Source organism: Egretta garzetta, unplaced genomic scaffold, assembly GCF_000687185.1.
Source record: "Egretta garzetta isolate BGI_Z169 unplaced genomic scaffold, ASM68718v1 scaffold94, whole genome shotgun sequence".
NCBI classification, from domain to species: domain Eukaryota; kingdom Metazoa; phylum Chordata; class Aves; order Pelecaniformes; family Ardeidae; genus Egretta; species Egretta garzetta.
In genome coordinates this window covers 8892713-8903529 of record NW_009259683.1, presented here as the reverse complement: position 1 = coordinate 8903529, position 10817 = coordinate 8892713, and positions in this window count along the sequence as shown.

Below are 10817 nucleotides of genomic sequence, written 5' to 3'. Positions count from 1 at the left end.
TTCCCCTTCCCCTTCCCTTTTTTTTTTTCTTTCCAAAGCAGAAAAATGACCAGGATTTTTTTCCAGTGATATATTTAAGGGGAAAGTCAGGTTAAGAGTTTACCACTTCTGCTGCGAGCAATAAAAAGTTTACTCACTTACATGGCCTGAAGGCCTGGAACAGTTTGTATTTACTCATTATTTCATTTCTACCAACACTGCCACTTTTTCATTAAACATTTTCAGCTTGCTTTTTTCACCTTTGCTGTCTCATGACTCCTGTGCTCTCTTTTCCTTGGGAATGTTAAAGGACTTGTCTAATGGCTAAGGACTGTGAGACTTCTCATTTTTCTATCGTGGGCTTGGCTGTATTGAAACACTCAGAAATAGAGACTTTATCTCCCCTCATTTGGATTTAAATTAAGTAAGTATTTGCTTAAGAAAGAAATCCTTGTTTCCATCATGTTCTTGAGATGCACTAATCCCACTGGTTCCCCAGTCCTACAGAGATAACCAGCAAAAAAATGGGACTTCAAAAGCAACTATTCCTATACAAAAATCAGATAGGACTCTGACACCTTTAAGGGGATTGTTTCTTAGCAGGAGGAGCATTTCTGTGGGACCATGAATTTAGCTGGACAGCGTTTGGCAAAGCATTGGCTGCTTCCTTTTATTCAAACTTTTTTCAAAGTGAGCTGGTCTGTAAGACTAATAGAGTAAGGACTTACTCAAAAACGCACATTCTGGTTTATGATTTTCACCTTAACTATTCCTCCTAAGTGCACGGCATGTTCTTTCACCTTACTGAGCATGGTACAAAGCTGCATGGACCACACAGGGAATACTCTCTGGGGGTTCGCTGCTGTGTGCTCAGTTCCCAGAGCTCAGCTCTGCTGTCTGTGAGTATTCTGCAGCACAGGCAACAGTTTTATGAGCTTGCATTCAAGCTCTGTGCCCTTTATTGAGACTCTGTATGGCAGCCGGTGGTAGTGGACACTGAGTCTGCATTACCAGTACATTTTTTCAGAGACCAGATATGGTTCAGACCAAGGTATGGCAGAGGCTCAACAGCCTCTAGCAGGATTCATTTCTAAGAAGAGCTAGGGAAGTTAAGCCTGATAAACAAGACAACATTAACTCAGTTTCAAGTACAACTTCCAGAAGCATTCATCAAAAGTTGCTGAAATCCTGAAGAAGTAAATAAAATTGAAAATTGCCTGTTCTGTTGTGCTTCATTACGGACAAAACCTCCAATGGGCTTTGTTCATTATGCCACAAAGGTTCATTATTTTTGCAGTGCAGTGGGCATGCACTTTCTTACCCAAGAACTTATTTTTTAGTCTCAGCATTTCCATTTTGACATTAGAAAAATATACAACCAAAATCTATAAGACTTTGATTAAATGTTGATACAGCTGATTCCAACACAGCCAAAGCCAGTGACCATACATGGAATCTAAACAACAGCTAGTAATTACAGTGTCAAAGGCATGTATACACTGTGTGTTATGTTTCATTGTCTGGCATGCAAATATAGACTCGGTTTCCTTTGCACTATTTCCAAAGTATAAAGAAAGTTAACCAGAGAGTTCTGTTTCGTTTACACAAAAGAACAAGGTTCAATCATGTTTGATAAGTTGCAAATTACTGGTAATACCACAAGTGTTGTTACAGCTGTTAAGAGTGGTCAGAAGGATGTACAAAATACAGCAACGGCATGAATCAAAAGAAAAAGTCTAAACAATTTTGAATCATAGTGTATAATACTTCTAACTTTAACTTGGTGCGAGAGCTTGTCAGCAGCATCTCAGGCAGTGGTGAGATATGTGGAATAAGTTGCCACGTATGTATTCAATATTCCGTGCTTCGGCAGACTCCCCACTGACTTTGCTCCTAAGAGGAGCAGTGGGTGCAAAAGGGAAAGAAAGAAGAAATAAAACTCCAGTGACATAGGAGATCCTCACACTTCTTCAAGAAGTGCATTTTTAATGTTTTCAGCTTAGCAATTTGCCTGTGGAGAATTTCACAGCTGAGTACATCCTTTTCATTGCATCTCTAGATATGGTACATTTGTCAGGTCCTTCAGGTAGAACCCATCTGTTTTCTGCAGAATGTAGATGTGGAAAGCCTCACCTGAGGTGGAACACATCTCAGAAAATGGGCATGATTTGGGAGACTATGTGAAAAGTACATGCAACACAAGGCCAAGATTTGCCCTTTCTAAATCTTCACATTCTTGACAGAGCAGATGAAGTGCCCTTGCATAGGGAAACCTGAACTAGCATCTTGCTCTATTCTGTAGCTGGCTTTCTTGGAAAAGTTCTCTGGGAATAAAGGTCCTGGAATTGGAAGTCCCTTTGGGAATTCTTCTGATCATGAGACAGAAGAGCTGCTGCTCTGTGGGTCATTGCCCATCTCCTTTCAAAGTGAATTAGCCTCCGTATCTGTGATTACATGGGCTCCTCTTTCAAAATATTGGAAGGTCCTTGGAAGACAGCCCTCACCAGGGCCATACTTAACTATAAAAAAGGAACCAGGAGCAGGATCCTACACATGGATCTCCCTAGATATATTGTACTTTAATGGTGGTGGGTTTGTTTTTCACTTTATATTTGCATATCTTCTTATTATGTTTAGGTGGTATTTCATATTTGCTAAAATTTAGAATAGTGTGAAATTATCAACAAAGAAAAAGACAGACCTATCTAGCTCTGGCTGATACAACAGAAAAAGGAAGTATTCCAGGAAAATTAAATATCATTAACAACAATACAAATACTGTAATGTGCTTCAAGTACTGTAAAAATGTTTCAAAAATGCTGCATAGTGTTCAGATTTCAATGATAACCAAAGGGAACAGCAATAGACCTGTGTTTTGTTTATAGCTTGAAGCATATATGAGGAAGGAAGGAAGGAAGGAAGGAAGGAAGGTAGAAAGGAAGGAAAGAAGGAAGGAAGGAAAGGGGGAATTCTGAAAAGTAGCACTAAGAAAAGTCTATGTTTGCATCAAAATGAGCATAGAGTTTCTTTGGGCCCTGCTAACTAGAATCAGGAGAACACAAGGAAATATTTGGTCTTTTTGAGGAAAAATGTGATAAAATTTCCTTGTTACAGAAATAAAATTAGGAGACTGAAAAGCATAACAACTAGAGTATGAATAGCTAAAAAGCAAGCTAACACCACATTTATCTTTAATATCTCATGATTTTTAAAGCTATCTCTATATTGGGAGGCAGGAGGGGTAAGATGATGCTTGTTTCCAAATATGAGAGGTTGGCAACCCTGTGAATGCATCCCAAGAGTGCTGGATATTATTCGTACATCAGATGACCGTGATACTCCTAAACCCTCAAGTAATTACAATGCACAGGACTCTGCATTTTTAGCAAACTCTTTCTTCTGTATTCCTGCCTTTTCAGTCAGGATGTGCTCCACAACTGGAACAGCTTGCGCTGGGTTAGCCCCCTGGGAAAGTTCTAATTTACAAAACCCTGTTTAGAAAAATCAAATCTATTTAAAGGCATTACATTATAAACATAAACTCCCTAATGAGCTGTAGTGAAATGGCTCTAGGCTATAACTTGTGAAGTTCAAATGATTTAGGCATTTTCTGCCATGTATTATTTTCATTTAATCTGCATCACAAGGACTGTAAAGAGTCCATCTGTTCAAAGCGAGTCTTACAGAGTCCTGCCAAATGCAAAGGCTTGTCCAGTTGTTCCCTTCTTTACTGTGTTTGGTTAAGGACTTATTAATTGATAGATCAAATGTTTCCTACGTTTATAAAAAAATGTGGAAGTCAACATTTCTAATAGAAATGCAGATGCTAAAAAAGATTGCATTTAAAAAATAGTTAGAGGTCAGAGAATCACTAGGAAAGAAGGAAGGAAGGAAAGAAGGAAGGAAGAAAAGAAGGAAAGAGACAAGGAAGGAGAAAAGAAAGGACATTCGGGCATCTGTGCCCTGGTGTAGAACAATCTGTGCTTTCATGTTCAGATCTTCACCCCTTTGGGACCAAAGGTGTACCCTGAGGATGTGGTTAGCCTCTCTCTTACCTACTTTACCGTCTGCTGGCTGCAGTGCAGTTTTTTCTCACCTATGCACACATGAGAGTCAGTACAGTGTCTTTGTACAGCAACTAATTTCTACTGTGTTGAGCTCTTTCTAGGAGATATTTGGGAAATCCCATCTATCATTATGTTCAGAAGCAGGGCTAGAGGAAATGATGGAGGGCACACAGGTACTCCTAGGAGAAATGCAGTGTTAGAAGGAGAATGGACTGAAGACTAAGAGGCATTTCCTACCATCCTTTCAGAGACCATTCTCCTGTTAAATGCAGGCCTTGGTTTGCCTCAGGTTAGCTTTAAGTAATGGAAATATCCACTTCTGAGAGATTTATTACCTAATTCTGTAATAAAAAGGTAGAATATAACATCAGCACTCTGTACCATTGATTACCTGCTCTTTTCAACACTTACTTTCAGCATCCAGAAAATGCAAATCTGTACCTGTTACAGGATTTGAGATTTTGGTCTGGTCAAAATCACTTGACATGTTTAAACATTAAAAAGTAATATTCTGAAATGTGTAAATGTTAAAACCACAACTTCCACGTAGTAATGGAGAATAAATATAACAAACCTGGTCTGTTTAATAAATGAAATGGTATAATGTTAACTGGAAGAGGTGGATTACATTCATTTAACTGCTTCCTATTTTAAGTAATTATTACAAGAAGATTGTATGCTGGTGGGTTTTAGAATGCCCTTATCAAAAGCAAGTATAAGGACACAATTTTGACTTTTTATTTTAACTTCTTATTAACGGAAAGATTTGGTTTGTGCAAATATTCTGTCTACTTATGATGGGACATTGTACTGGAACTGGTAACACAGCTTCAGATAGTAAACTTCGGGAGACGGGTTAATTAAAGAAGTGATGCGGTAAAAATTGTGGTTCCATTTTTCAGCTCAATTGAAAACCTTGGAAGAGGGCCCCATGGTGAAGGCAAATACAACTTTACTGGCATTTAAACTGCATAAGGATTGCTTTATGCTGCTAAAGTGGTGTAAAAGGATGAGCCATGAGCGAGGATCCAGTCCAAGATATACTGCAGTATGTATTCTTTACAAAAGGAATTAACTTATTTTCCCGATCTTCACCTGTTTTCTTTGGTTGGTTGCCTACAATTTCATCACACAACAGGCATATGTAAAAGCTATTCAGTTTTGGTGACACAAAACCCAGTCCTGAACAGACTATAAATATAAATGAGTTTGGTGGCCCCATCACAACCCTGGAAGGGGGAAAAAAAAGGAATTCACCACAAACCCACTATACAGCTCAACAAAATATGCAGTTCTGCTTTTGAGGCTGTCAGACATATTACATATCCATACTGATTTGAGGGCCAGATCATTGGCTATAGCTCAGGAGCACTCAGTGCCATTCCAACTACAAGGCACAAAGGCAGCTTTAAGCCAAGTTTGCATCCCCCTCCACCAATACTTAGGAGACCCCTGTCCAAATTTCCCTCTTGGCATAATTTAAAATATTCTGAAAGGTCAACAGCTCTAGGAAGGCGAGCCAGAGCCCAAGGATGAGTTGTGCATGAGAAAACCCAAGGCACACTCTATCCTTTGGTTGCAAAGGGTAGCTTTAAAACCACTCTATTACATCATGAATACAGTAGCACTGTAGCATTTGGAATTATTTCTTCCATAATGATTTAAAAATTGAGGATCCCTCTACCCACTCCTCCAGTGACTTGCCAAGCAGGAATTAGCATAGCTCAGCAAGGATAGAGAAGCACAAAGGTACCTCAGTGTACATGAGATTCAGACTGGAGGTCCAGACATTAAAGAGGTTGGGTATGGCATGGCTCTCCTGCCAGTGTGATTAACTTTCTGCTTTCAGGAGGGCTATAGTCACACTTACCAAGGCAAAATTGGACTGTATACTTCACTGCAGTGTTACACCAAAATGCAGAAGCTCATTTTTAATGAGGTTGCTTGGGTACACAAACAGAACTTGGTGTCCCTTAATTATCAGACCTATCTTTTCCTGTATAAGATTAGCCAATGCAGTGTACCACTACTACTAGTACTTGAGCCAGCTCTAGTGTAATGTGATATAGACCTTAGATTATAAGAGCTTCCGTGACCTGCTTCCAGCTGATGTAAATCAATGTAGTTCCACTGAGGTAAATTAATAATTGAAACCCTTAGCTCATGAGTTGAGCTACAGTGCTTTGACTAGGCAATCAGTCTTTACTTCTATTTATTTGGTTAGAATCAGGCAGTGCTAATGAGATTATAGCCTGGGGATTAGGAAATGCCTTTTCAGAAAGGTATGCGTAATCGAAGAGAGACGACTGACGTGCTAACCGTACACAATGTCAGTGGAACACGCTGACTAATTTCATCAGATTAATGAACTGCGACCCACTCGACATGTGCTCCAGATAACATTGTATGATAGCAGTGGCCATAGAGAAAACAGTACATCTAAATCAACAAAGTAAGGAGTTGATCTCTAATTTGTGGTGTTGTGCAGTTACGGACATGTTCATACTTTACTCAAATGCACACACACAAACAAATGTTAATCACAGTTTTTTTGTTATCTCTTCATGTAAATACACTGTCTGTTGTTTCTTTTTCCTGAAACTGGACAAATTTAACTTCATCCTCCCGGGAAAATGATGTCTGCAATGCTGTTTTTCATCTCCCATCTGGTCTACTTTTTTGACTACAACTGCCTGGACTTCGGAAGAGTGTTGCTTGCTTTACTGTCATCACTGGACACAAGATGCAGTTATAGAATCCATCCCCTGAATGCTTATCCAGCTACACAGATTAGAAGTGACTAATAATTATGAGATAAGAAAACTCAAGATTTCACGTCCCTCTTCTCCGATACAAACGGTTTGGGAACGAGTGAGAATGGAGATTTTGATATTTCATTCAAATAAAAACTGGAAGTAGAAACTTAGGATCAAAGAGTCTTTAAGTGAGCTATATCACCTTATAGTAGTTGAGGAGTTTGCTTCTGAGTTCCTGACATCTCCCAGTCTCAAGTAGAAATGAGCACGTACTTCCAGTACTTCATGGAAAGGATAGGAAACTCGACAGCCCTTAGCATGACAAAGGTGTGAAAAGAACTTCTAAGCAGCAGCATACCAGGATAATGAAGATCAATGTTATGGTTACCACGGGAAAAAAGGTGCAGTTCAAACAAGATCATGCTATATGATGTAACCAAGAGAAGTTGAAGATAAAATATATTCTTCCTCCCCCTAACACTAGGTCTGACAGGTGAAATGCATTTGAATTGTTGTAATGGTCATCATGATTGTCACCCTCTAGAAAGCACAGCAAGAGAGCAACTGCACTACAGCTCCATTTGGCCATGACTTCAGAAGCAGTGCTGTGGCTTGTGGAGCATCTGTTTATCCTTTAACCACTGAGGTGACTTGCTTAAATAATCTACTGGCTCTGTCCTGGCTCTGTCCTGTTGGCCCTCTCAGTTTAGTCTATCATTGCATTTCCAGTAGTTCCCACACAGCCCGTGCTTGCCCATCATCTACAGTGAACGCCTCCCTTCTGCGGGGTGCTTCCTGCAGGTACTAATGTATAGTGAGGCATCCTGACACTTCCCTCTGCGATTCACTCCCTCACTCATCATCACCACCGGCACAGCCTAAGGCTTCGTGAAAGGGTTGATGAAATTGCCCTTAGCTACAACCCAGCTGTAATTCATTTAGTAAACTTAGTAAGTGTGTGAGAGACAGTGCATGTGTAATCTTTCTTACAAGTTTCTTCAGCGGTTCTAGCACTTTTTAGGCCTGATAAACACTGCCATTTACCCTGTCAAAACACTTATTGTGTTTTGAGCTTCTCGAATCTTGTGACCGGAGTTTCATAGTATTAAAATTCCCTGAAAAACAAATGTGAAACTAACAGCTACTGAGTTAAGATGGGAATTATTTGCTACTGAGACAGAGTAAGGATTATAAACTGTATGAGGAAACACATTCACTGTTAAACAACGTATTTTGGTTTTGAAGGGCTAAGTTTATGAAGGATTTCTGATATGGGACCACCAAGCTCATCTATGTCCATTCAGTAGGTGATGTACAAGGAGGACTAAGCAGAAATAATTTAAAAAGAGACTATTCACCAGCTGTGCCTACCATGTGTGGCAGGATGATCTTGAAGACCTGAAGCTAAACCAGATGAAATTCTTGTGCTGTAAAAGCGCCCTTGCTGCTGGCTCAGGGACCACCTTCAGTTCACCCTTAAAGCAGCTCTACAGACCATGCTCACCTGCAGCATGGAGGGCTTCAAGCTTCCATCCAACCCAGCTACTCCTGAGGTACCAAAACTGGGGCAGGTACATCTTCAGGCTTCCTCTTACCTGGAGTCCCCGAGGACTGCAGTCTCTCTTTTTCTCTCCTCGTGCAGAGCAGAGGCAGCCAGCTCTGTGTCTCTGCCCCAGTGGGAAGCCAGAGCTTTATGGCAAGCACTATCTGGTACAAGGGAGATGTAACTTTCTCCATCCAGGCTCCTTCACTTTAACATTGCCAGGACAGGGCAACCTCCAAGAACCGGCACTGTCTTCACCCCAGTTCTGAGATTCTTTATACTCTCCCAGGGCAATGTAAAGAGTCCATAGCTCCAATCTATGAGAAAGCATGTAGTTTTGCATGTGTCCTGAAAGTCTGGTGTTCTCTACGTTCATTTGAAGTTAGCCTAACACATATGAGACAGGTGCCCTTGTAGGCCTTGCCCCTGGAAGGTACATGCTGTAGGAAAGGGATGGGAAGGAGGCAGCCAACAGACCAGGCAGAGGCTGAATCAAGGTCCAGGTGTGGGCTTAGTCCAGGGAAGGGGATTTAGTGCTGCCTGCCAGGAGGCTTGTAGAAGGGAACTGATTCCAAAGAAGACTGCCTCTATTCTTTAATAAGACCTACTCAAAGGAGTTTTGAAAATAAATTAGAAAAACAATACTGCAGTATGCAGAGCTGGTGTAAACCTTCAGTGTCAGCTGATTTTGTTGAATGCGTAGTGAAAGATAAAAGAAAAAAAGGACTTGATAGTTAACATCTACTGAAAAATAAATCTTTGACAAGTAATTTGAGCCAGCATAACTTTACTCAGAAGGAAAACAGGAAAAGTCATTATTTGCCAAAACAAATCTTTCAAAATCTGATAATGTTTAGGAAATAAACAGCTCAATCAACAGACTCGAAAAAGTTCAGGCAATTTCCTTTCCTGAGACGATGTTGGGCAATGTTGAGCAGAGCCACACAAGGTGCTGCTGCTGTGAAAAGACATCCCCTAGGACACCCCCATGTTCTCATCGCTCTTAGCGAAACACGTTTCACAGAGGCCATGAATGGGTATGTGCAGTGCACGTCTCCTCCGCACTCAGTTAGCTGTTTGGCATCTGCATTGTTGAACCAAAGGCTTTGACTTCACCTCGGCATTTTTACATGAGATGAGGTATTTACCCTGTTGTGAAGTTCATGCTGTAATCAATTACTTCTAATGAGTTAAGTCAATTGTAAATTATATGATATAAATGATGATTGCAGTTAATTGAAGGCAGTATCCTTTACTACTGTATGAATCATCAGTGGAGGAGTCAGAAGGGATTCTGGTTCTGATTAAGCTCCAATTTTGGCCAAAGGCTTTCAGTAATTTTTGCCTTTTTTTAAAAATTTGAATTCTAGCCAGCACCTGTTAGATAACAGAAAAGACTAAAACCACATTCTAAAACTCTTTAATCAGAGAATAAACTAGCAAAAAGACATGAAGTCCTGAAATCACTCTCCAATCGGAATATCTGTTACTAGCAAAGGAGAACTATTTGCTCTTGCCTCGGGGTCAGGAGGAAGAGGAAACCTTATGGTCTTGTCTTTTTCCTGGGCATGGCTGTGATCAAAGAAAGAAGATATTAGGCAGTTTTCACGAGTCCTCCTGGAAGAATAAGGAAGGCTGGTTTTCAAAATATGGCATGAAGTTCTTACCTTATATATCAGCCAGGGCAGATCAGAATTTAGGACTGCAAATTTTCAGGGAAAGAAATGGCATGAAGCAGAGCAGAGAGCAGGGTAAAGGACCACTGTTGTCTTCTCCTGTGCCATTTAAAGTTTTGATTTTTCTTACATCCTCATTTTGCCTGGAGTGTTTGTAAAAAACTTTCAAAACACTGGATTTAATAATCTCTAAGTTTCTAGATTTTATTGGGTGAAACCTGGTCCCATGGTTACAGGAGCTGAAAGGTTACTGGAAATGGAAGTGCAAATTCCCAGTCGTGTTTGTCCTGTTAATTAAAGGTGAAGGGTTGGATAGCAGGAAAACCACCTCTCTGTTAGGCTGTAGCAAGTGATTCCTAAAACAAAATGTACCTTTTATGCACAGGCAAACTGAAAGACAGCTTTGAGGTTGCATTTCTCTAGACAGAATTATGTTTATGACTTAAAAACCCTTATATACAGATTCTGAGGCTTATCAGATGACAAAGAATAATACAATTTCTATTATGCTATGCTGCATATATGAAGGAGAAATTTCAAAGCCAGAATAATATAAGATTATATACTGCAAGCCATTAAACAGGGCCTTTTGGCATGCAATTTCAGATGAACTAATTGCATCCAACAGCCAGAGGGGAAGGAAAATAGATACCAAAGGATTCATGACAATAAAGCAGGATGCAGAGACATTTGTTGCTCCACTGGGTCTAGTGAAAACCTACAGTATATCTCTGCACAATTGTTCTCAGGACCTTTTGTTATTTTGTTTTATAAATCCTGGGTGCTGTTCAGACAC